Source organism: Pteropus vampyrus, unplaced genomic scaffold, assembly GCF_000151845.1.
Source record: "Pteropus vampyrus isolate Shadow unplaced genomic scaffold, Pvam_2.0 Scaffold87, whole genome shotgun sequence".
Lineage (NCBI taxonomy): Eukaryota > Metazoa > Chordata > Mammalia > Chiroptera > Pteropodidae > Pteropus > Pteropus vampyrus.
Window position 1 is genome coordinate 1,514,718 of NW_011888868.1, and position 21,928 is coordinate 1,536,645.

The window sequence follows — 21,928 nt, forward strand, 5'->3', positions numbered from 1 at the left end:
GATTTTCTCAAGATGGTAGAAGTCAAATTCATGAGTCTGTGTCTTTGCTGTCAATGCTTTCCTCTAAGCAGAAGTTGCTCCCAACTACTTCCATTCAGTTATTCATTCATTCATGCACTCCTCATCTATTCATTCATTCAACAAATATGGTTTAGGCAGTAACCTAGATTTTGGGGACAAAACTGAAAGATTTTCTCCCTGTCCTCAAGGAGCTAAGCAAGAAGAGACCAGAATTTATTATCAGTGATGGTATGGTTTCTGTAGAAAACCTAAGTGATCTGGATTATTTTATGCTGGTCCATGAAATGAGGCTTATTACTGATTAATGGACCAATAATATTTACTTGTCAAGGTATCCTCGCTTTAAGGAATGAGTTTGTTCCAGAAAATTTGTCTGTAGAGTGAATCTTGCCTTCTTTTTCTGGTAATGTTCGATATGAAATCTGACACCTTTTTTAATGGGAAAAGTCCTTTCAGTTGAAACTTTTATGTGTGTGCAGTGTGAGAGGTGAAGGAAAAGATGTAGGAAAGTGTGGTGATAGTATTTACCCGGTCTGTGTGGTCCAAATAACGGTTTGCTTATCTCCTAACATTTAGGAAGCTTCCACAGCTAAGAATGTACCTCTTCATGAGAATATTTTCCTACTCTCCTTCATCTTGAATTTTTTGCCTCTGACCAAGAATTTCTAACCTTTCTAACTTGGTCTTTTCCTATTTATCAATAGGATATAGAGATAGGATTACAAATCATATTTGCAGTGGCCAGGTGTCAAGGCAGTGTGGCTAGAATAATATCTAATGAATGTCATCTCATTATAATATTGATGACAATCCATAAGAACTTAACTCTTGTTTATATCAATTAGCATATGGTAAAACTAGTTATGTTTACTATGTGTTGTTTTGCTGAAAATCACAGAACCTATCAACTCCATTAAATGAAAACTTACTATATACACAAGCTTTGTTTTAAAGGAGGGCGTGAGGTGAATGGCATCTAAAATCCTCTCTGTTCTGTCAGACCAGCTCTAACTTGTTCAAAGGATAATCTCTGAAATTACTTATTCCCTGACAGTTTTCCTGACTCTTGAACAAATAGTGGCCCTTGCCTCCCTGTTACTTGCACAAAATATGGTGCAAATTACTCTACGTTCATTCCTTCCATACATATACCTGGGTGCTCCTGGCACTGTGCTGGGTGCCTTAGCACTTAATGAATTGTTTGGTGTCCATCAGTTCACAGTCCTTCGCCCCACACTGGACTTGTAGAGAAGAACAAACATAGATATAGAGGGACCTGTTAGAATAATTCCCCACATTCCAACTTCCATGGACTTTTCCCTGAGCCTATGATTCGTGTGGTTCCTGGAATGGGCATTGCTACCATAGCCTTTTCCTAAGTAAAAGGAATAGAATAGAACAAAAAAACAAAACAAAACAAAAAAACTTCCATCTAATGTCATGTCTGTGTCTTCAGTTACATGAACTGAACTCCTCTGGCTTAAGGGAGCAAATGTTTTTAAAATAACATTGATTTTTGGAAATCCTTGACTTGTGTCCTCTGGTTGCCTAATAAAAACCCTGGTTCTATCTTTGGCTTCTGCAGTCTGACTAATAGGTCTGAGGTATGGCTCTCTAGGGGTCTTATGTATCCTCCTATTTGGTCTCTTCTTGAGGTCTGGCTGGCAGAACTCTCAGCCTCGTTAGAAAGAAAGCTGTTTCTTGTTCAGGGATGTCATTCTGCTCCAGGTGTCACATGGCTCTGCCATCCCTGCTGACTTCCTGGTGCTGTCTCCTCACACAGTTGGGAAACTACTTGTTTCTGTCTTGCTGTGTAATACTTGGTCCTCTAGGCCCTCAAACAACAGTGAACTTGTTCTGTGTCCCATACATTTCCTCATGAAAAGGACTTGTTCAATTTTTACTGAAAAAAAGACTTCTTCAATTTTTACTTCTTCAGTTTTTACTTGAATTTCACTTCTTCAAATTTTTACTTTTTCAGTTTTTACTCCATCTCAGAACTCAGGCTTTGCGAGTTGGGCTGAGCTAGTGGGACAGAGGCCATGAATTCCCCTCTATGGCTGTCCTATCTCTCAGTGCATATGCACTCAGGTTACTTCTGTCTTGAGCTCTTTTTCTAATGATATCTGGAGGCCAGAGGTGACCAGTTCCTCAGTAAGGCATGACTCTGAATCTCAGAATCTTTGAATCTGGGACAAAATTTCTGCACTGATAATCCATCAGGAATAAAGTAAAGAGATTGAAGTAGAAAATGGGCAACAATATGAAGTGAACATTATACCACAAATTACTGCTCTAGTGCACAGCATTGTGGCACGTGAGTCAGTATTATCTTCAGAGGAAGCCAGACAGCAGTGTGTAATGAGAAGCAAACAGAATTAGGGATAGTCTTGAGGCTGGGTCCCAGCCTCATCTCTTTCCAGGTGTGTGACCCTGGGCAAGTATTATAACTCTTTCAGTTTCTGATGTCTTATATAAAAATGAGGATAATAATACTCAGTCCTCACACTGTGAGGGTTAGAAATAATGAACATACAACACCTAGCACCTAATGGATACTCAACTAATATGATGACTCCCTCTCCATTCATTTTGAAGGAATTTATAATCCAATGAGTGAGATATAAAACAATACCTAAATCTTACCAATTAAGATTAAAAAAGAGGAAATAACTTTTCTGCTTTGAATACTCAACTTAAGTGGAAGGCAGGGAAATGTTCTTCCTCAATTAGAGAGAGGTCTAATATACCAACTTATTAGTGAAATCTGAGTCAGGAGAGGTTTTAGAGAGTTCCTGGCACCTCTCCTCATTCCAAAAGTCATTAAAAATTATTCTAAAGAGTTCTAATTAATATTCAGGCCTTCCATAGTAGTAAGGGGCCCATTCTAGAGCCATTAATTCTCTGAATTATTTGCTATGAAATGTTCAAAAGCAAACAGCGCCATGAGCTATGGCTCTTCTGAGTTACACCCTGGCCCTGGCCAGGATCCATTAGGGCCCCTGTATGCTATAATGATTACCTGGGTGCTAATTTGAGACTATGTGGAAAGTGGGAAAAGAGGAGCTCTACACAGATTTGGTAAAATACCCTGGAAAGCCCCAATCGAAGGCATCGGAAGATGCTTTTTGGAGAGAGTAAGGACTGACTGAGAAAGATATCCTTTTGTACTTCATGGCACATAATACTATTTTTGTTATGTTTTTAGAGCCATATAATGATGTTTTTCTCCAAGAAATCCATCACCTGCTAGATCATTCACACTGTTTAACAGAAGTAAAGAATCCTCTAAATGCTAGAAAAATTGCTCAATTTTAGCTGAGTTTCACCTATAATGATTTATTTTCTTTGTTCTTTTAGCAGACATTTTTGTTTTAAATTTCTGGACTGCATGCACCTCCTTCAGCACCCACAAAAGACAAAAAGAGAAGCAGAGTATCAATTGTTTCTGGGCCTGGTATCATTAGGCTCAATGTTAGACATGATAGGGAAATGAACCCAGGTCTGGAATATTTGAGTTGTGAACCCTGACAGCAGTGAAGGACTACCTTCTCCTATGAGAGAAAGTTGGGAATTAGTATAATAAGGACAGCAGAGAGAAGGAAGGAGAGAAAAATAAACCAAAATATGTTTCCCTGAAGGTAAAGCTTCTGAGTCACCTTGGGCAAGTTACTTAAATTATTTCCTCTGTATCTCATGTAAATAAGGGTACTATTTTGTTCAAAATATTTTATGAGTATCAGAAATAATATATATAATAAAATAATAATATATTGCTTAGTGACCAGGTAAATGATACAGCTCCCTTTAAACTAATTACGACAATATAAATTTCACCTGCACAAGGTGATATCAAGCACACTCCAGTGGGGATCATGGAGCAGGGTAGCTGTGCTTGTCTATATGGCCATTAGGCATCATATTATAGTGGGGCATGTGGGAATTTAAAGCCAGAGAACATTCATCACCTCTTACATGGATTCTTTGGGAAAGGCAATCAGCTGCAGCCTCGAGTCTCCCTGAAACCTTCTAGCTGAGTAAGCCAAAAAATGCAAAGTCCTGACCATGCTCTGCTGAAACATTTTCCAGGGTTATGTTTTCAGTGAGCAACCATGAGAGATGAGATCATGTCTCTGCTGGAGATTAAGAGGAAGTTTGCTTACTGCTTGTTATAAAATGGTGGATTTCTCAAAGCTAGTGGTTTTCAGCTTTGATACAAACCCACTGCATGCATAGGTTATGGTGGGACTTGAGGCAAAGAAACCAAGGGGTAATTTGGGGCAAATTTTGCTGCTTGCTGTGCTGCGAATAACAAAATTCTTTGTCTCTGATCCAGGAGTCCTGTGTCTTCTGCCAGCATCCATGAAATAGTAGTAGGCTAATTTACTAGCTGGAAAGTTAGTAAGTTACTAAATTACTAACTTACTATCTAATCCCAGACTTGTAATGTCAGAGATCAAATTACTTTATTCCTTAAATTCTTGGTTTGCTCATCTGTAGAATATAGACAGTAGTACTATTGAAGGATTGGCATGAGCACTTAATGAGTTATTAAATGTTAAGGGTCTATTCCAGTTTCTGAAGCATTGTTGAATGGTTGGATCCTTTCCAAGGCTTCCAAGCTATGTGGATGTTGCTGGACCCTTGCTACAACAGGTCAGAACCATAGTACCCAAAAGAACATTGGTTTCTTCTTTTTTTTCGTGTGTCGTTTCACCTTGCTGTTGGACCCTACGCAGCTTGAGAATATGGTTGGCATTGCATGTGTCTTCTAAGCCTTGTTGTGCATAACACAGCAGTACAAAGATCCTTAGCACCCAGAAAACAAATATTTGAGCATTACTCAATGAGTATATACCTCTTCCTTTTAGCTAGGGACTTAAATTTCTTGCACCTTGACAATAACACAGAATCGATAAATAAAACCTGTTTCACCTGTCTTGTTTTTTCTTGGAAGATAAAGAAATAATCAATGTGTTTGTAAAATTATGAAAGTTTGAAGTCATAAAGCAAGAAAATAATAACTTACGTTTATTGAATACTCTTTGTGTACCACCTACTAAATCCACATATCTCATTTTAGCCCTCAATAGCTTTTTAAATGTTTTTTTCTAATTATTTTATGGATTAGAAAAACAAAGCTCAGCAAGATCGAGCACAATAAGGAAGCAAACAGAATTTAGTTTCCCAAATATGAATAAGTTTTCCAAAGTCACACATTTACTAAGTTATATAAACAGGTTTTGAATCCAGTGCAATCAGACTCTAGAGTTGTGTTGTCCAATATGGTATCCACTAATCATATTTGGATATTTAAATTAAAAATAAAAACATTAATAACATTCCTATTTTATAAATATAGAAACCAAGCTATGAGAAGCAAGCCATTCCCCCAAGGTTGGGATGTTAGCAAGTGATAGAACCAGGATCCAAACCTAGGACTGTTTGCCAAGCTGGTGCTATGGGTCTCTCTATAAGTGCTTGGTTTCCCTGTCTCTGGGATGTATGGATGCTTCTGTTTGTTTTTGATGCTCAGCCTTGTTTAGGAGAGTGGCTAAAGGTCTAGACCCCAAAGAGCCCCAGGGAAATCGTCTTCCTATCAAATTTATCTCACTCTCTGTGAAGGAAAAGCAAAGAATATACTGTTTTACAAATAATTAATGACCAACAAATGTTGGTTGAGGTGAATTATCATCCCTTTCATCAACTGATATTGTTATAGACATGAAGCAGAGATATTACAGAGGTGAAAACAAATCTGGAGTCTGTGGAAGGAAAAGCTGTCTCATAGCTGACAAGTATGGGCCCTAAATACTTCCCACAGTTTGAGTGACTGCCCAGTGAAAGACGAAGCCCAGAAATATTACAGAAAACTATAGAAGCCACCATGGTGAATACCAGCTGTGGATAGAGAGCAATCAAGACAACTTTAGGAAGTAGAGGACTGACTGGACCTTGAAGGGTGACTGGATTAGGAAGGCAAACTTCTTAGCTAGGCGAGTCTCTGATTCCCTTTCTAACCTGACTTTCTGACGACTCAGCATATTTAAATATGTTTCAAATTGCTTGCATTTTTTTTACTCACATTTGAACTTCTTATCTGTGTGTTTTTGCTCTTGCTTTTATCTAATATACTTACCACCTAGTTAGATTGTAATTCTTCCTTACAAGTTATCTTTTAAGCTGTGCATAATCCCTATAGGACTGATTAGTGACTCTCTTTTGTGGTACCCAAGAATCCTGGCCTTATCTCTAAAATTTCACTTATCTAACTTGTTTATGCTTCTATCTCCCTGGACCAATTAGCTTTTTGCTATTTAAGAAACCAACTGAAAACTTAAAATAACAATCATTTATTATTGATCATGAATCTGAGTCAGCTGAGCAGATCTGCTGATGCAAGCTGGACTTGGCTTACCTCAACTGGGCTCGCCCATGTCTGTAGTCAGTTTGTGTGCAACCTGGAGTCTGGCTGACTAATGATGGCCTTACTTACATGGCTATTGGTAGGGGGACAGAAGAACGGGGTCACATATCTTTCCTAAATTCAGCCTGCTAGCCTAGGTTTATTACTATGATTAGTGGCAGAATTCCAAAAAAGCAGAAGTCTAGGAGATCTCTTGAAGTCTAGATTTGGAAATGCCACAGTGCAACTTCTGCCACATTGTATTGGTAGAGAAAGACTGAAGACCTACCGGACACAAAGGGTGGAAGTCGTATTACGAAGATATGATAATTGAGTCCCCCTTCATAAATGATTTACCACATGCCTTGGTATCATCAACAAGGATGGGAACTGAATTTACTCATTTATCTATCTATGCCAAGAACCAGAAGTTAGGGCTTTGTGAATGTTTTATGATGGATGCTGATGAGTGAAAAATATTAGAGAAAACACCCCAAGGCAGAAGAAATAGAGAAATAGAGCAAGTCATGTATTGGATGTCACTATGGAAAACATTGTCCTAGGTAAGGACATTTGATTCTCTACTACCAGGCCAAACCTGAAAATACAACAATCATATCATCTTCCTCCTTTCTCTTATATTCTATCTTTCCCTTCACTGACATCCACTCCTCCTCCTCCAACACACACATAAAGATATTTCTAAGGAGGGATATATGGCTCATACATATACTCCTGGTAAATATACTCTCCTAATTCCTACATCTTTATCACTAATTCCTTGTTTGCTCTTTACAAAGGTTAAGTGGTCTGAACAAGTGTCAAATTTAAGGGTCATGTCCCCGTCATGCAAATTTCTTTTCCTATTTCCTCTAAGCCTCTTCCTGCTCACCCTCCTCTCTGCAGCTCTCATTTGATATTAGAGTGTAAGGACAAATCTCATGAAAGAGTGAGCTGCAAACATGGAAGATGAAAACAAGTACGAGACAGTAGTGAAATACAGAGTTAAAAGCAAATTTGCCCTGTCAAGGTCAGTTTGCAATCTATTAAATTCTCTCTTAACAAAGATTGACCTTTAGCTGTCTCTGAGGACTCCATTTTGCTCTTGACCAGAGTTTTCACTCTTTGGGAGGGGAGAGAGAGAGGCTGATGTGTAGCCACCTTCAGATGATTTTTCCAAAGTATGTTTTATAGAAGTATTAAGATCAAATGTAGGGGAAAAAGTTTCCATGGTCTAAAATTTTTGGGACACTTTGAGACATACTTCAAATTATATCTTTTTCATGAAGATTCATGTTCCATGCTATTTCAGTGTTACTCAAAGTTAATGACCACTGAAAACTAAGGTAAAAATCTATAACTCTTTTTTAAAACATATTTTAGAAAATGATGCTCCAGTTTTCAGAGCATGTGAGGTGATAATAGAATTACAATAGATCCTTAACAAATTACCCCCAAATTTAGTGGTATAACAACAATTTATTGTGCTCACAGATTTTCTAGATCAGGATTTCAGACAGCTTGTCATCAATGGATTGCTTCTGTTTCATAATTTCTCAGGTTTCAACTGAAAGAATCAAAGCCTGGGGACTGGAATAATCTTAAAACTCACTTTATTCACGTATGATAATTAATTTTGGGTGTAGGATAAGACTTCAGCTGGAGCTGTTGACCATAATACCTATGTATGGTCTCTCCATGCACTCTGTGCCTTCTCACCATATGGTGACAGAGTTCTAAGAGTGGACATCTTGAGACAGCAAGTGTAAGCCATATAACCTTTTATGACTTAGCCTTGGAAGTCATATGTTGTCACTTCTGTCACATCGTATTCATCAAGGCAGTCACAGAATCTTCTGTAGTTCAAGAGGGAAAGAAATTAATAGAGATTGGCAAGGCTCTAGAAGAACATGTGGGACTGGAAATAATGCTGTGATCTTTTTTGAGATATACAATATGCCATAGAGGGCTGTAAGGACATGAGCCTAATCAGAGCAGAGAATTTAGGTAGAAAAGTATTGGGGAGAAATATGTTTAGAGATGGAGATTCAAAAACATAGTATTTTAATTGGTTTATATAAATCATCATTGAATACATTACGCCAGCGTACTCTATTGCCACAATGAAACAGCCTAGCATTTGGGAGTTGTGAAAATTTATTTTACAATATTTAAATAAGGATCCTTTCATGCTCACTATTAGATGTTTTACTATATTTTTTCACTAGCAATTAAAAAGTAAACACCTCAAGGCACTAGTCAGAAACTTAAATTCAACTGAACTGTGACATACCTGGGAAATTGTCTGTGCCACATCTGCTGAATTATGAAGAGATATAACGTTTGTATTATATTTATTAGAGTATAAACAAGATTAAAATACAATAACCTCAGAAATATTACATAATATAAACTTCCAGTCTTCAGCAACTTTTGAGAATAAATGTTCTTGGTTGGCACAAGCCCTTCTAGCTTTCAAGAACTTCTTTCTTAGGAACACCTTGATGTTTCAAAGAAGATAATGCTCTCCAAATCTCTGATCATATTGGGAAAATCTAGTGCTAGTGGGGAGTTTTATTTTCTGTCAATCTATACTTGACCTTGCTGGGAGCTTGTCAAGGGCTGCCCTGGGTAAGGACTCTTCTGGAGCTCATTGGAAAGGCTGGGGAGAAAATGCATCTCTTCTCTTTTCTGTTGTGCTTTGTTGTGGAGTGATCTCAAATTTTGATGGGGTGTTTAGTGAAATAGCAACTTCCTAGACATTCATCCATGGAACTATGTAGGGAATGTAGTCACCTGAGAGTAAAAATGCTGCCCTTAAAAATGACTTCTCATGGTCTCTGGTCCTGCCAAAATGGAGTCACTGCATTCCTCCAAGTTTCTCTCCCTTATAACTAAAAAAACCCTTAAAAAACACAATAATCCAGCATAGTAAGTCTCTGAAATGTAGAAAGAGGAAAATGGTCTGCTTGGGAACCTCCCTCTGGACCTGAGGAACAGTGTAGTGGTGAGTTCCCTGGGTCTTTTAGTGCCTCCCATATATTTCAGACAGGGTGCTGAAGAAACCTTAGATCCAGAACCACCTACAGTCACAGAAAAAAATAGACCTGAAAGAAAAGTCTGTTACCTTTAGACAAAGGACAAGAAAGAGTGGTCTGGTGACAGAAAACCTTTTATAGCAATACTTACCTTAATCTAGTCAAATAGTAATGGAAAAACCATGCTCCTCAACTCTGGCAGATTCACTAAGGATGAGAAGAAGTTGATCTTCCACACCACCTTCTCACCACCCTTGGAAGCAGGTGACATGTTCTAGTTTCTGCTCTGGTTGTTGACAGTGAGGTCTAGCAGGGCACTGATCTGCCATCCCTCATCTGGCAAGAACAGGTAGCAGTGATATGATTCCTATTTGGGAAATATTGATGAAGCTCAATGGGATCCTTTATTCCTCAGACAGCTGGAGCAGGCACTGCTCGCTTGTTCTATGTTCTATGACAATGGTAGTGCCAGTGGGGTTCATCAGGAAGCAGTATAACAATGATGGTGTTAGTGAATAGAACTGCCATTTTTACTCAGCAGCAATGAGACTTAATGAAGTGGTGCAAGATGACGCTGATTATCACTAGGCTTCACTCTGTCTGTACCTGTCCTACCAAGCCAATAAAGCCCAGTGGGAAGCTAAGAATACACAAATACCCAGACCCCATAAAATCTCAATGGGAGACAGCCTACTAAACAAAGAAGATTAAATGGAATCTAGAGTTTCATAACAAAATATTCAAGATACGAGCATAAATTAGACATGCTAAGATCCAAGAAAACCATCTACAATCACCATGATGAATCAGAGGTTGAAATTTTGTGACAAGTACTTCGAAGCAGCCATCATAAAACTACTCCAACATGCAATTATGTTTCCTTGAAATAACTGAAAAATTAGAAAAATCTCAGGAAAGAAATAGAGATTATAAAAATGAACCAATAAAAATTATAGATCCAAAAAGTGAATAACCCCTTACTCAAAAAACAAAATAAAACAAATACAACCCCCAAATAAACAAACAAAAAACTAACTGGATGGGTTCAAAAGTAGAGTGGAGATGGCAAATGATAAAATCAACAAACTTAAGGGCTGGTCAATGGAAATTTCTTGATCTGAACAACATGAAGAAAATAGACTGATAAAAAAAAAAAGATGGCTTCAGGCACCTGTAGGCGAATAACAAAAGAACCAACATTTGTATCAGATTTCAATATGGAGAGTAGATAGAGATTGAGGCTAAAAAAGTATTCAAAAAATAATAGTAGAAAACTTCGAATTTGGCAAAAACAAAAACCTACAAATTCAAGTAGCTGAACAAACTGTAAAAAAGATAAACTCACAGAAATTAGGCCAAAATACATCATAATTAAACTTGAAAAATCTAAAGCCAAAGAAAAAAATCTTGTTATTACTGAGAACGAAAAGACACATCACTTATAGAAGAATGTCATTTTGAATGACAGTAGATTTCTCACCTGAAAGAATGGAGGTCATTAGGAAATGGAACATTTTTCAAATATTGAAGGAAAAGAATTGTCAACCATAAATTTTCTATGTAGCAAAAATATCCTGCAAAAATGAGTAGGAAATAAATACATTCTCAAATGAAGGAAAAGTAGGCAAATAAGTTGTTAGCACACCTACCCATGAAGGCTTGCTAAAAAGTTTTCTAAACAGCATACTGACAGAAGACTTAGAACTTCAGAAAAAATGTTGAAATGGATGAATACAGGTGTAAATATAATAGATTATCCTTATGATTTTATTAAATCATATTTTTTGCAGTTTTGAAAGTGTTTCTTTTTAAATTTAATTTTATTAGTTTTAAGTATATTTGTTGGGTGAAGCAAAAATTATAAAATCATCTGATGTGGCACTCAATGTACAAAGAGGAGATACCTAAGAAAATTGTATTTTAGTAAATGAAGACAGTAATGGGACTTAAAAGCAAGTAACTTTTCTACACTTCATTTGAAATGGTAAAACATCAATACCTCTGCTAGAACGAGTTATGTGAGTATGTTGTAATACCCGAACAACCACTAAGAAAACTACTCAAAGTGATATACTAAAGAATGCTATAAATAAATCAAGTTGATTCTTTAAACAAACATCAATGAGATTGATAGAATTCTAATGAGCCTGACAAAAAATTAGAAGACATGGTTCACCAATATTAGAAATCAAATAGGAGATACAGAGATATTACTATAAATCCTACAGTTAGAAAGGAGATAATTAGGGAATACTGCGAACAACTCTATACTCATAAATTTGACAACTTAGAATTTGATCAAAATTCAACCTAGATAAAATAAAAATCTTTGACAGTATTGTAATCATTAAAATAATTGAAACTGTAATTTAAAATAATTGTAAATTGTAAACCAGGTGGTTTCATTGTAGAATTCCACAATAGTATTAATCATTCAAAGAATTAACACAATTTTATACTATTTCTTCCAGAAAATAGAAGAGAAGGTAACAATTCCAACTCATTTTATGAAGCTAATATTACCCTGTAACAAAGCCAGAACAAAAAAGGTTTCAAAAAGAAAACTACAGATCAATATTTTTCATGAACTTAGACATAAAAGTCATAAGTAATATATTAGTAAATCTCACCTTTTACAAAAATTTAACTAAAAATGGATCAAAACTGAAAGGTAAAATAAAAACCTAAATATTTTACAACCTCCCAAATTAAAAGGACATCATCAAGATCTATGATTAGGCAGAGCCTCCTTAGGATGACACCAAAAGCCTGGAAAACAAGGAAAAATGATAAATTTGATCTTATCAGAATTAAAAACTTTTGCCCTGAGAAAAACCTTATGAAGAGAATGAAAAGACAAGTTGCGAACTGGCAGAAAATATTTGCAACCATATATCCGACAAATATCTTTAATATATGAAAATTCTCATACTTCAGCAGTAAAAACAAAACACACAACAAAAATAAACCAGTCTGTTTAGAATATGGACATTTTACTTCAAAGGATATGCAGACATCAAGGGAAGGTTGAACATTATTCAATGGGAAAATGCATATTAAAACCACAATTAGATACCATTATGCACATGTCAGAAAGGCTAAGATAAAAAAGAAATAGCGATCACACCAAATGCTGGTTAGGATGTGGAGAAACTCTATCACTCATACATTGCTAGTGAGAATGTACAATGGTATAGACACTCTAAAAAACAGTTTGGCAGTTTGGTAATAAAGCTAACCACGCTACTGCCATATGGCCCAGCAATTGCACTTTTATTTATTCATCCCAGAGAGATGAAAACTGATGTATGCAAAAAAAAAAAAAAAAAGAAAAAAAAGGAAAAGAAAAACAATGCACGAATATTCATAGCTATCTTATTCATAATAGCTAGAAAATCAACTGAGATCCTTCAATGGGTGGATGGTTAAACAAACTGTGAGATGCTACTCAGTAAGTAAAAAAAAATAACAAACTACTGATACATGCAACAACCTTGATTAATCTCCAGAGAATTTTACTGAGTGATAAAAGCCAACCCCAAATGTTCACATAGTGTATAATTCTGTTTATATAACGTTCTTGAAATGGAAAAAAAGAAAAGAAATGTGGGACAGATTAGTGGTTACCGGGGGTTAAAGGAGGGAGTGGGCATCAAAGATAAGTGGATGTGGTTATAAAAGGGGAAGACGAGGGACCTTTGTGAAAATGGTTTATGAAATGCTTTTATTATCGCTATAGCAATGTGCATTTTCTGGTAGATATTGTACTGTAGTTTTTCAAGATGTTACCACTGGGGAAATAGAATAAAATGTATATAGGATTTTTCTATATTAATTGCTTACAGCTGCATATGCACCTTAATTATCTCAAAATAAAAAGTTTAATTTAAGTAATCACTTCTCTTAAGGACCGAGGTGTTGTTCTAGGTCTGCTTGGGATATTCACATCCTCCTTGACCTTGTGTGCATACTTCCTGAAGAAACCTCTCAGTTTCTTTATATGTCACTTTGAGAGGAGCTCAGCTCACCATTTGACATATGTGTCTTCTCCTCAGCAGTGGCACAGTTTCTTCAGGTCCATGTGGGTTGGCTCCTGAGTGACCAAAGCTTTTGGGAGTCAGACATGCCCCCTCAGGCCTGAAATCAGCAGCCCATCTTGCACAGACTACAAGGTTTGGAGAATGCCTGTAAAGCCAATTTTTTCAGCAACTTCATTTTATAGAGCAGAAAGAATCAAGATTAGGACATTACAGGTCTCATACTGAGGTCTGCACTTTTTCTAACATGTGGGCATTTTTTATAAAATTTTACCCAATCGCCACTTGCAATTCTGATTTAAAAAAATGCTATCTATTAATATTATGCCCCACTCTGCTGCTTGGCATAAGACTTTTATCCTCCATTTATAATTCAAATAGTACTACAGTTTCTCTGCATTTGCTTTACCAGGTCCTGTTAATTAGCTGGATGACATGTTGGCAGATGTTTGAAAACTGACTTTTTAAACAATAAAGTAAAAGTGCATACATGTATGTGTGCATGCATATCCACATATTCACATAAGTGCATATATATGTACACATGTTTACTATAAATGTTACTAATATAAAGCATGTATATGGCATACAATTTACAAATAATAAAATATACGGCACTTAATAGTATTGTAAATTCTACATAGCAAATTGATTCTCACGGAATGCTTTGTTGGTTTTTGCCAAACCCATATCCATACCAATCTATTGTTGCATTTGACAAACAGATGTAGTTCCCACATGGTGCTGTTTGATATTTTTGTTTACATTAACATTAAGACAGGAGAATGAATCGATAAAGACATATTAGGACTTTACTTATTTGTCAATGACCTGAGAGAGTTCTTTGCTGATTCAGATAATGTTTTTTAATACTAGAAGAATGTTTTCTAAATTGTTTTGCTATTTTCAATGAGATAACTACAAACATAACACATTTTGAAATTAATCTTCGTTATTAAGTTTTCTCCATTACTTTCTTTAGTCTATACAAAGGTCAGCAAACTTTTATCATAAAGTGTAGACCAGGCAGTCTTTGTCACAAGTACTTAGCCTGCCGCTGTAGCTTGAAAGTAGCCTGGATGTGTTCCAATTAACCTTTATTTACAAAAACTGGTGACAGGCTGGGTTTAGTCAATAGCCATAGTGTGCCAAATCTTGTTCTGGACCAGGGGTAAGCAAAATTTCTGTACAGGGCCAAGTAGCAAATATTTTAAGCTCTGTGGGGGGCAATTAAGTTCTCTGCAACATGCCTTTTGTTTTTAGTTTATGATCCTTTGAAAATGTAAAACTCATTCTTAGCTCGTATACCAGATTTGACCCACTTGTCTTAGTTTGGTGATTCCTGGTGTACACAATCAACAAAACAACAAACCAAGCCTTAATTTGTCTGTTTTCCTGGTGTAAATTTTCCCATGGCTGATCTCAAGTTATTAATGTGATGTCAGTGGACCTAGCATTGGGAAGAGATGCATACTAGAACATCATTAGATGTGTTTTGACCATATAGTTACAACACACGTAAATAAGCTCAAAAGCATAGAATATAATAGATACAGTATATTCATTGGGAAACGATGGAATTTTGAATACATATTACCTTTGTCTTAAAAACTATTTAATTATAATTAAATTTATTAAAATTATTTTTAAAATATATATTATCTGTTATAATTAAATATAAATTTAATTCCATTTAAATTTATTAACAACAATATAAATTAATTAAATTAAATTAAATGAAAGTATAATAAGCTGGAAGTGACCTGGTTGGTGGATATATTTTTACTTACAACCACTATGTCCATAGTCCCAGGACAATGTCAGGTACTGTGCTTGGGTAGGGCTGAGGAAGGAAACATTTACAGTACTGGGCCCTGAGGTCCCTGGAACAGAGGGACATATCCAAAGAGGCATCAGATGGCCAGGGGAAATTAGAGCAGCAATCATTATATCTGGACAGGTAGATGGCAAGTAGACTGGGGAAATCTTAGAAATGGGGGCATATCTGCTGCTGAGCAGTGATTCCCCAGCATATTTTCAGGGATTGGGTAAGTGATTGTGAGACATTTCACATGAATCTGGTGCTAATAAATACCTTTGATGATGATGATGATGATGATGATGATGATGATGATGATGATGATAAGGACGAGGAGGAGGAAGAGGAGGAGGAGGAGGAGAAGTCATCACATAGTATAAAATAGGGAGAGAATAAGAGACTGGGACTGAGCCCATAGAGCTTCTTCCACAGAATCAGAGGAAAGCATACTTCCTGATGAGAATTTTATCTCTGGAATGCCAAAGAGCTGAGAAGCCTACTAGGTTCCTTTGTGGGCATGAATAAACTGGCTGCCAGGTACAAATAAGGGATTAATGTGTGTTCATACACAAAATAACAGGCAGCTTTATTCCACTCCAGCTTCAAACAGACAGTGCTGCCAGCTGTGTGTGGCAGCTGCATACATTATAGCTCCAAGCTTTCCACCCACAACAAAACCTTGTCACAACAGCATCAATAAACTTGGCTTGGTGAATAGGGGTGAATGCCAGACACAGCCAAACAGGCTCGATCTTCTATTTCTTGATGTCCCTTTTTGTTCATTCTTAGTCTCTGACAAATTGAAGCTGAAAGGAAAGAATTAATCCCTATCAAATGTTACAGAACAACTGTATATGGGAAAGAGGACTCCTTTATCAGCAGCTTGTAAGAATGTCACTCCAAGGGTAGAGAGTTAAGTGAGAAGTGTTAGGCAGTCCTGAGGAGAAATGAGCTGCTCCATTGGAACAATAATCTATTGCTATTCCAAATCTTAATGAGAAAGGCAGGTTAGTTGTGTAGTTATGGCTATATATCTGGCCGAGCGAAATGAGGTGAGCAGCAAAGAGAAGAAACGTTGATAATAGAGAGAAAAGTAACGACACAGTAGTGACACCATGGAAAAAGCTGAGATTCTAGATTTAGGGGTGTTATATATTGGAGATTGGCTTTAGAGGAACATGCTGACAGGACTTGGACAGTACAAGTTCCTAAGGAGTGCCCAGTGGGTCCTTGGACTATAAGCAGGTTTTCACACTTTGGTGATTACCATAATGATATTAATGCAATTTTAAGACACTGGTGTGCTCCTACAAAAAAATCAGATTTGCATAAACAATCCAGAAATTAAATAGAATATTAGTCTTTCTCCATAGCCTTGTAATAGAAGTACTTAAAAGGTGGACTGGGGAGAAAGTTTTGCTTCAGAGTAAAAGTTGAGTTCAGTTGATAAGCCAAGAGATAAGGCATCTTTGCCTAAATGAATTGGCTTGGGATGCCCTAACTCTCTCTACAAAACTCCTACTTCCCTTTACTTACTACTCCAAATCTTCCACCCTCTTTTCCCACCTCAGTGCATGAGGATTAAGCTGAGAATATGGGAAACATCTGAGCAGTCTCCAATTTAATCTCTTACAGGTGGTCAGTTACAAAGACCTGTCCATACTTGCTGCCTTCGGGTCAATCAGATTGTCATTTCTCTCTCAAGTACTTCCTTCTCAGCTGAATTGCCTGTTGATCTTTCTTGAGTCTGACCTCCTCTTCAGTCCATTATCCCAACTGTTGCCAGAGTGATCTCATATGAACATTTGATCCCTTGCTTCTCATCTTTAAGCATAAACTTAAATTCCTTAGAATGGTCCACAAGTCACTTTATTATCTAGTTTCTGGCAAAACACATCCCAAGTTTCATGCCCTTTGCCATTTTCCTTCCTCCCACCCATCTGCATACCAGTTTTCATTTCATTAATACTGAATTGCTTGTAGATTCGTGGGGTTTTGCACAAGCTTTTTTTTTTTTTTGGTTTGTTTGTTTTTGCTTTGAGTGTTTTCCTTTGTTTTTCTCTCTCATCTTGAATAAAATTCCTGGTCTTTAGACATCAACACTAAGGCTTTCACTTCTTCACTATATCTACCTGGGGCAGGGGCAGAGATTCTTAAAACAGGCCATGCTTCCCCTTTCTTTAAAACAAACAAGCAAGCAAGCAAGCAAACAAACAAACCCCAAACAGTACCATCTTAATATATATCAGTCCTAGTCTGGAAAAATATTGGTAGATGATGCTTTCCTGAGAGAAGTTAGAAAATTTTTAAGGCAGAAAAAAATGAATTTCTTAACAAGGAAATGAAAAAAAAGTATTTTTATTTGTTAAGACATAAATGTAAAATCTGAGGCATAAATTGCATGAATATTTATTAACTGCCTGTTGATTAAATGCTAAGAAAAGCTACAAAAGATGAAAGAGGAAAAGTTGTCTTCAAGTTTAAATTTCATTTAGTAAAAAATAAGAAATAAAAAAATTCTTCAATAATAGAATGACATACAATATATATTTTACGTTTATTAAAAATTTTTCATACAGTAAAACTATATTTCTAATAGAGTTGCTTTTTGTTGTTGAGTTGTAGGAGTCCTTTATTTTATTAGTCCTATATTTTGGCTATCAATCTCATATAGAATACATGATTTGCAAATATTTTGTCCCATTCCATAAGTTGTCATTTTACTATAGTGTCTTTTGATGCACAAACGTTTTTAGTTTTGATGAAATCCAGTTCATCCATTTTTTTTTTTATTATTATCTCTGCTTTTGATGTCAAACTTCATTGTCATGAAGCTCTTCCCTTATGTTTCTTCTCAGAGTTTTATAGCTTTAGCTCTTACATTTGGGCCTTTGATTGATTTTGAGTTAATTTTTGTTTATAGTGTAAGGTAAGGGTCCAACTCCAATTTTTACTTGTGAATATACAGTTTTCCCAAAATAATTTGTGTAAAATACTGTCCTTTCTCCATCAAATGGTCTTGGCCCCCTTGCAGAAAATTATTTGGCTAAGTATGCAAAGATTGATTTCTGGGTTCTTCATTCTGTTTCATAGGTTTTCATGTCTGTCTTTATCCAGTATCACACTACTTTGATTACTATAAATTTATACTAAGTTTTGAATGTTTTCGTTTCTTGAAGAAGAGATATAAATGATCTTATCTCTGTGATAACCAACTTGAGCAAAACATTTCTGGTCAGCTACAGAAATGCTGCTATTTTTAAACACAGGGACTACAGATCCAGATAAGGGAGACGAGCAAGATTACTAATGGAAATAGTCAGGTTACAGAGACATACAAAGAAAACCAGAGCTGTGTAGGCTGCTCCTGGGCTCTGCTCTCATCAAATGAATGAGGGCTTTGTTATCGGCCCTGGATCTGGCCAATAGTCAGGGGAACTGTTTTTTCTGGGACAACAAGTGTGCTGATTTGTGTATTGCATATCATAATAAGACAGAGGCAGGTACATCAAAGACATTGCATCAAACAAAAGCTAGAGATTGCTAGCGCTGCCTCAGCCTCAACCTAAAGAGGGTTGGTGTCAATTAATCAAACTATCCTTGTCACAGGAATGGCACAATTAACCTGGTGAGAAGGGCAGAGACCAAGAGCGGCCTATAACTCAGGAAACACAGCCAAACCCTGAGAAACTTCCTTAAGAAGCCAAAGGTGAAAAGATTTATTTATATCAATTTCTCTCAGGGCAAGATTTCCAGGTAAAGTTATACCCTGCTCTGGTCTACAATCTCATCACAACTTTCTCTGGCTATCTTTAAAGAACAAATTATCAATAAAAGGGAGCTTGTCATATGTTCCCCTATATGTCTTTGTTACAGGAAGAAGTTCAGAATCCTTTGTTGGATAATTTCCTGTCCAACAATGGTTTGTCTCTAGAATTCTGATCCTTTGGGGAGGAGGGCATGACGTGGCTGTTAGGTTTTTCAGGAACTTTTTGGTGATTTTGCGTGAGGATCCTCCAATGTCAACCAGTGTTATCTCTTCATATTGTTGATTTTCTGAATGTCTGAGCACAGTATGATAGAATCTGGAAATGCTAGCCCTAGGAGAGAAAGATCTAGTTTGATATATACTAAAAGACTAGAGATCAGAGAGAGTCGTCCTCTTCCTCCAAGTCAGGTGGCCTGTGGGTCTCTGAGTTGGCACCAAAGGCAGGCTCCTAACTTGCCAGTTGTTTCTCCCTCTATCACCCACTACTGCCTCCAGGGAGTTTAATTGGTGGTTACCAGGAGGAAATAGGAGCAGCTGCTGCTTTCTTCAGGTACAAATCCTGAAGACTGGATAAATTCAGATGTCGCAGAGCCTTAGCAGAGTGCCTTGCATTTAATAAATGCTCAGAAATTGACTGAGCAACTAAGACATTTAATTAAACACTCTTACGTGATTAAGCAATGTAATTAATCATGTTGGTGTTATTGAAATTTTAACCCCCACTCAGGACTTTGATATCCTCTAATAATAGGAAGGATGCTGGTATCTGTACTCTAGGTGGCATAAGACAGTGTAGCTACTGTACAAGTTTGCTGCATATAGAATACATGCACCATACACATAACCTCAGTGGAAAGCCTTTGGGTCCTTTAGCTCTTCCATTTTGCATTCTCCAGATGGGCCCTATGTAATCACAGGGTCCTTAAAAATAGGATGCGAGAGATCAGAGAAAGTGGATGTGACAACAGAAGCCAGAAACTGGAGTGATGGAAGGAAAGTATAATTAGTGAGGAAATGGAGGCTGTCTCCAGAAGCTATAAAAAACAAGGACACAGATTCTCTGCTTGAACCTACAGAAGACTCTGATACATAGATTATAGCTCAGTGAAGTTGATTCCAGACAGTATGAAAATATACTTGAGTTGTTTTAAGCCACTAGATTTGTAGTAATGTGTTAAAGTATCAATAGAGAATTAATGCACACCCAGAGATGGTAAATATGAACTCCAAAGTAGCACTTGCAGAAATTCTGAATGAGTTGTTCAGGAATCTGAGTTCTCAAAAAGCAGCTTGGTGATGGTGATGCTGTTGGTCTGAGAAATACATTTAAGAAATATTGTAAAAACCTATACAAATGCCAGATGTTTTCATTATGAACTAAAATAATTCAGGTTTAATTTTTTTCCTCTTTTAAATAAATGAAATTTATTTTTGTTAGGTTTTTATGCTAACAAAAATTAAACGATAATTTTAGATAATTTATAAAAAATTGAAAATTACAGGGAAAGAAAAGTTACACTTGAACCCCAACTCTCAGAGATAACCTGTGTGTTTCTTTTTTATTAGTTTTTTTAATTTTTAAATTATAATTGTCATTCAATATTGTTTTATATTAGTTCTAGGTTTACAGCATAGAGATTAGACATTTATGTAATTTATGAAGTGTTCTCCCCAATTAGTCTAGTACCCACCTGGCACTATACATCGTTCTTACAATATTATTGACTACATTCTCTATGCTATACTTTACAACCCCATGATTATTGTACAGCTACCAATTTGTACTTCTTAATTCCTTCCACTTTTTCACCTAGCTCCCAATTCCCCTCCTATCTGGCAATTATCTGTTTGTTCTTGTATTTATGAGTCTGTTTCTGTTTTGTTTGTTTATTTTGTTTTTTAGATTCCACATATAAGCGAGATCATATGGTATTTGTCTTTCTCTGACTAACTTATTTTACTTAGCATAATACATCTAGGTCCATCTATGTCGCAAATGATAAGATTTCATTTTTCATGGCTGACTTATATTCCATCGCATCTCTGTACCACATCTTCTTTATCCAATTGTCTATCGATGGACACTTAGATTGCTTCCATGTCTTGGCTATTGTAAACTTAAAAAGTTATTGAACAGCAAAGGAAACCATCAAAAAAATGAAAAGACCACCTACTGAATGGGAGAAAATATTTGCCTGTGATATATCTAATAAGGATTAATATCTAAAATTTGTAAAGAACTCATTCAACTCAACACCAAGAACCAAACAATCCAATTGAAAAATGAGCAGAGGATCAGAAGACATTTCTCCAAAGAGGACACATGGATGGCCAATAGATATATGAAAAGATGCTCAATGTCACTAATTATAAGATAAATGCAAATTAAAACCACAATGAAATATCACCTCAAACTTCTTAGAATGGGTATCATCAAGAAATCAGCAAACAAGTGTTAGTGAGGATGTGGAGAAAAGGGAACCCTCATGTACTCTATGTGAGATTGCAAATTGGCATAACCACTACAGAAAACAGTATGGAGATCTCTTAAAAAATTAAAAATTATTTTTTTATTTAGTAATTTCTTTGTAGCATTAACTTGACATATATGGTGAGATGATTTTTTTGAGATGATATTTTATATATTCTCTAAAGAAGAGAAATTATAGAACTCAAAATTATTTTATCTAGCTTTGCTCTTAACATTAAATTTTACATGAAAATGTTTTTCCCTCTAGATGAACATATTGTAAATGACAATGTTAGATGTTTTAAGCAGCTTGAATCTTCTTTTTAATCTCATTCAAGAACAGGGAGAAGGGGGTCAAGTATAGATAC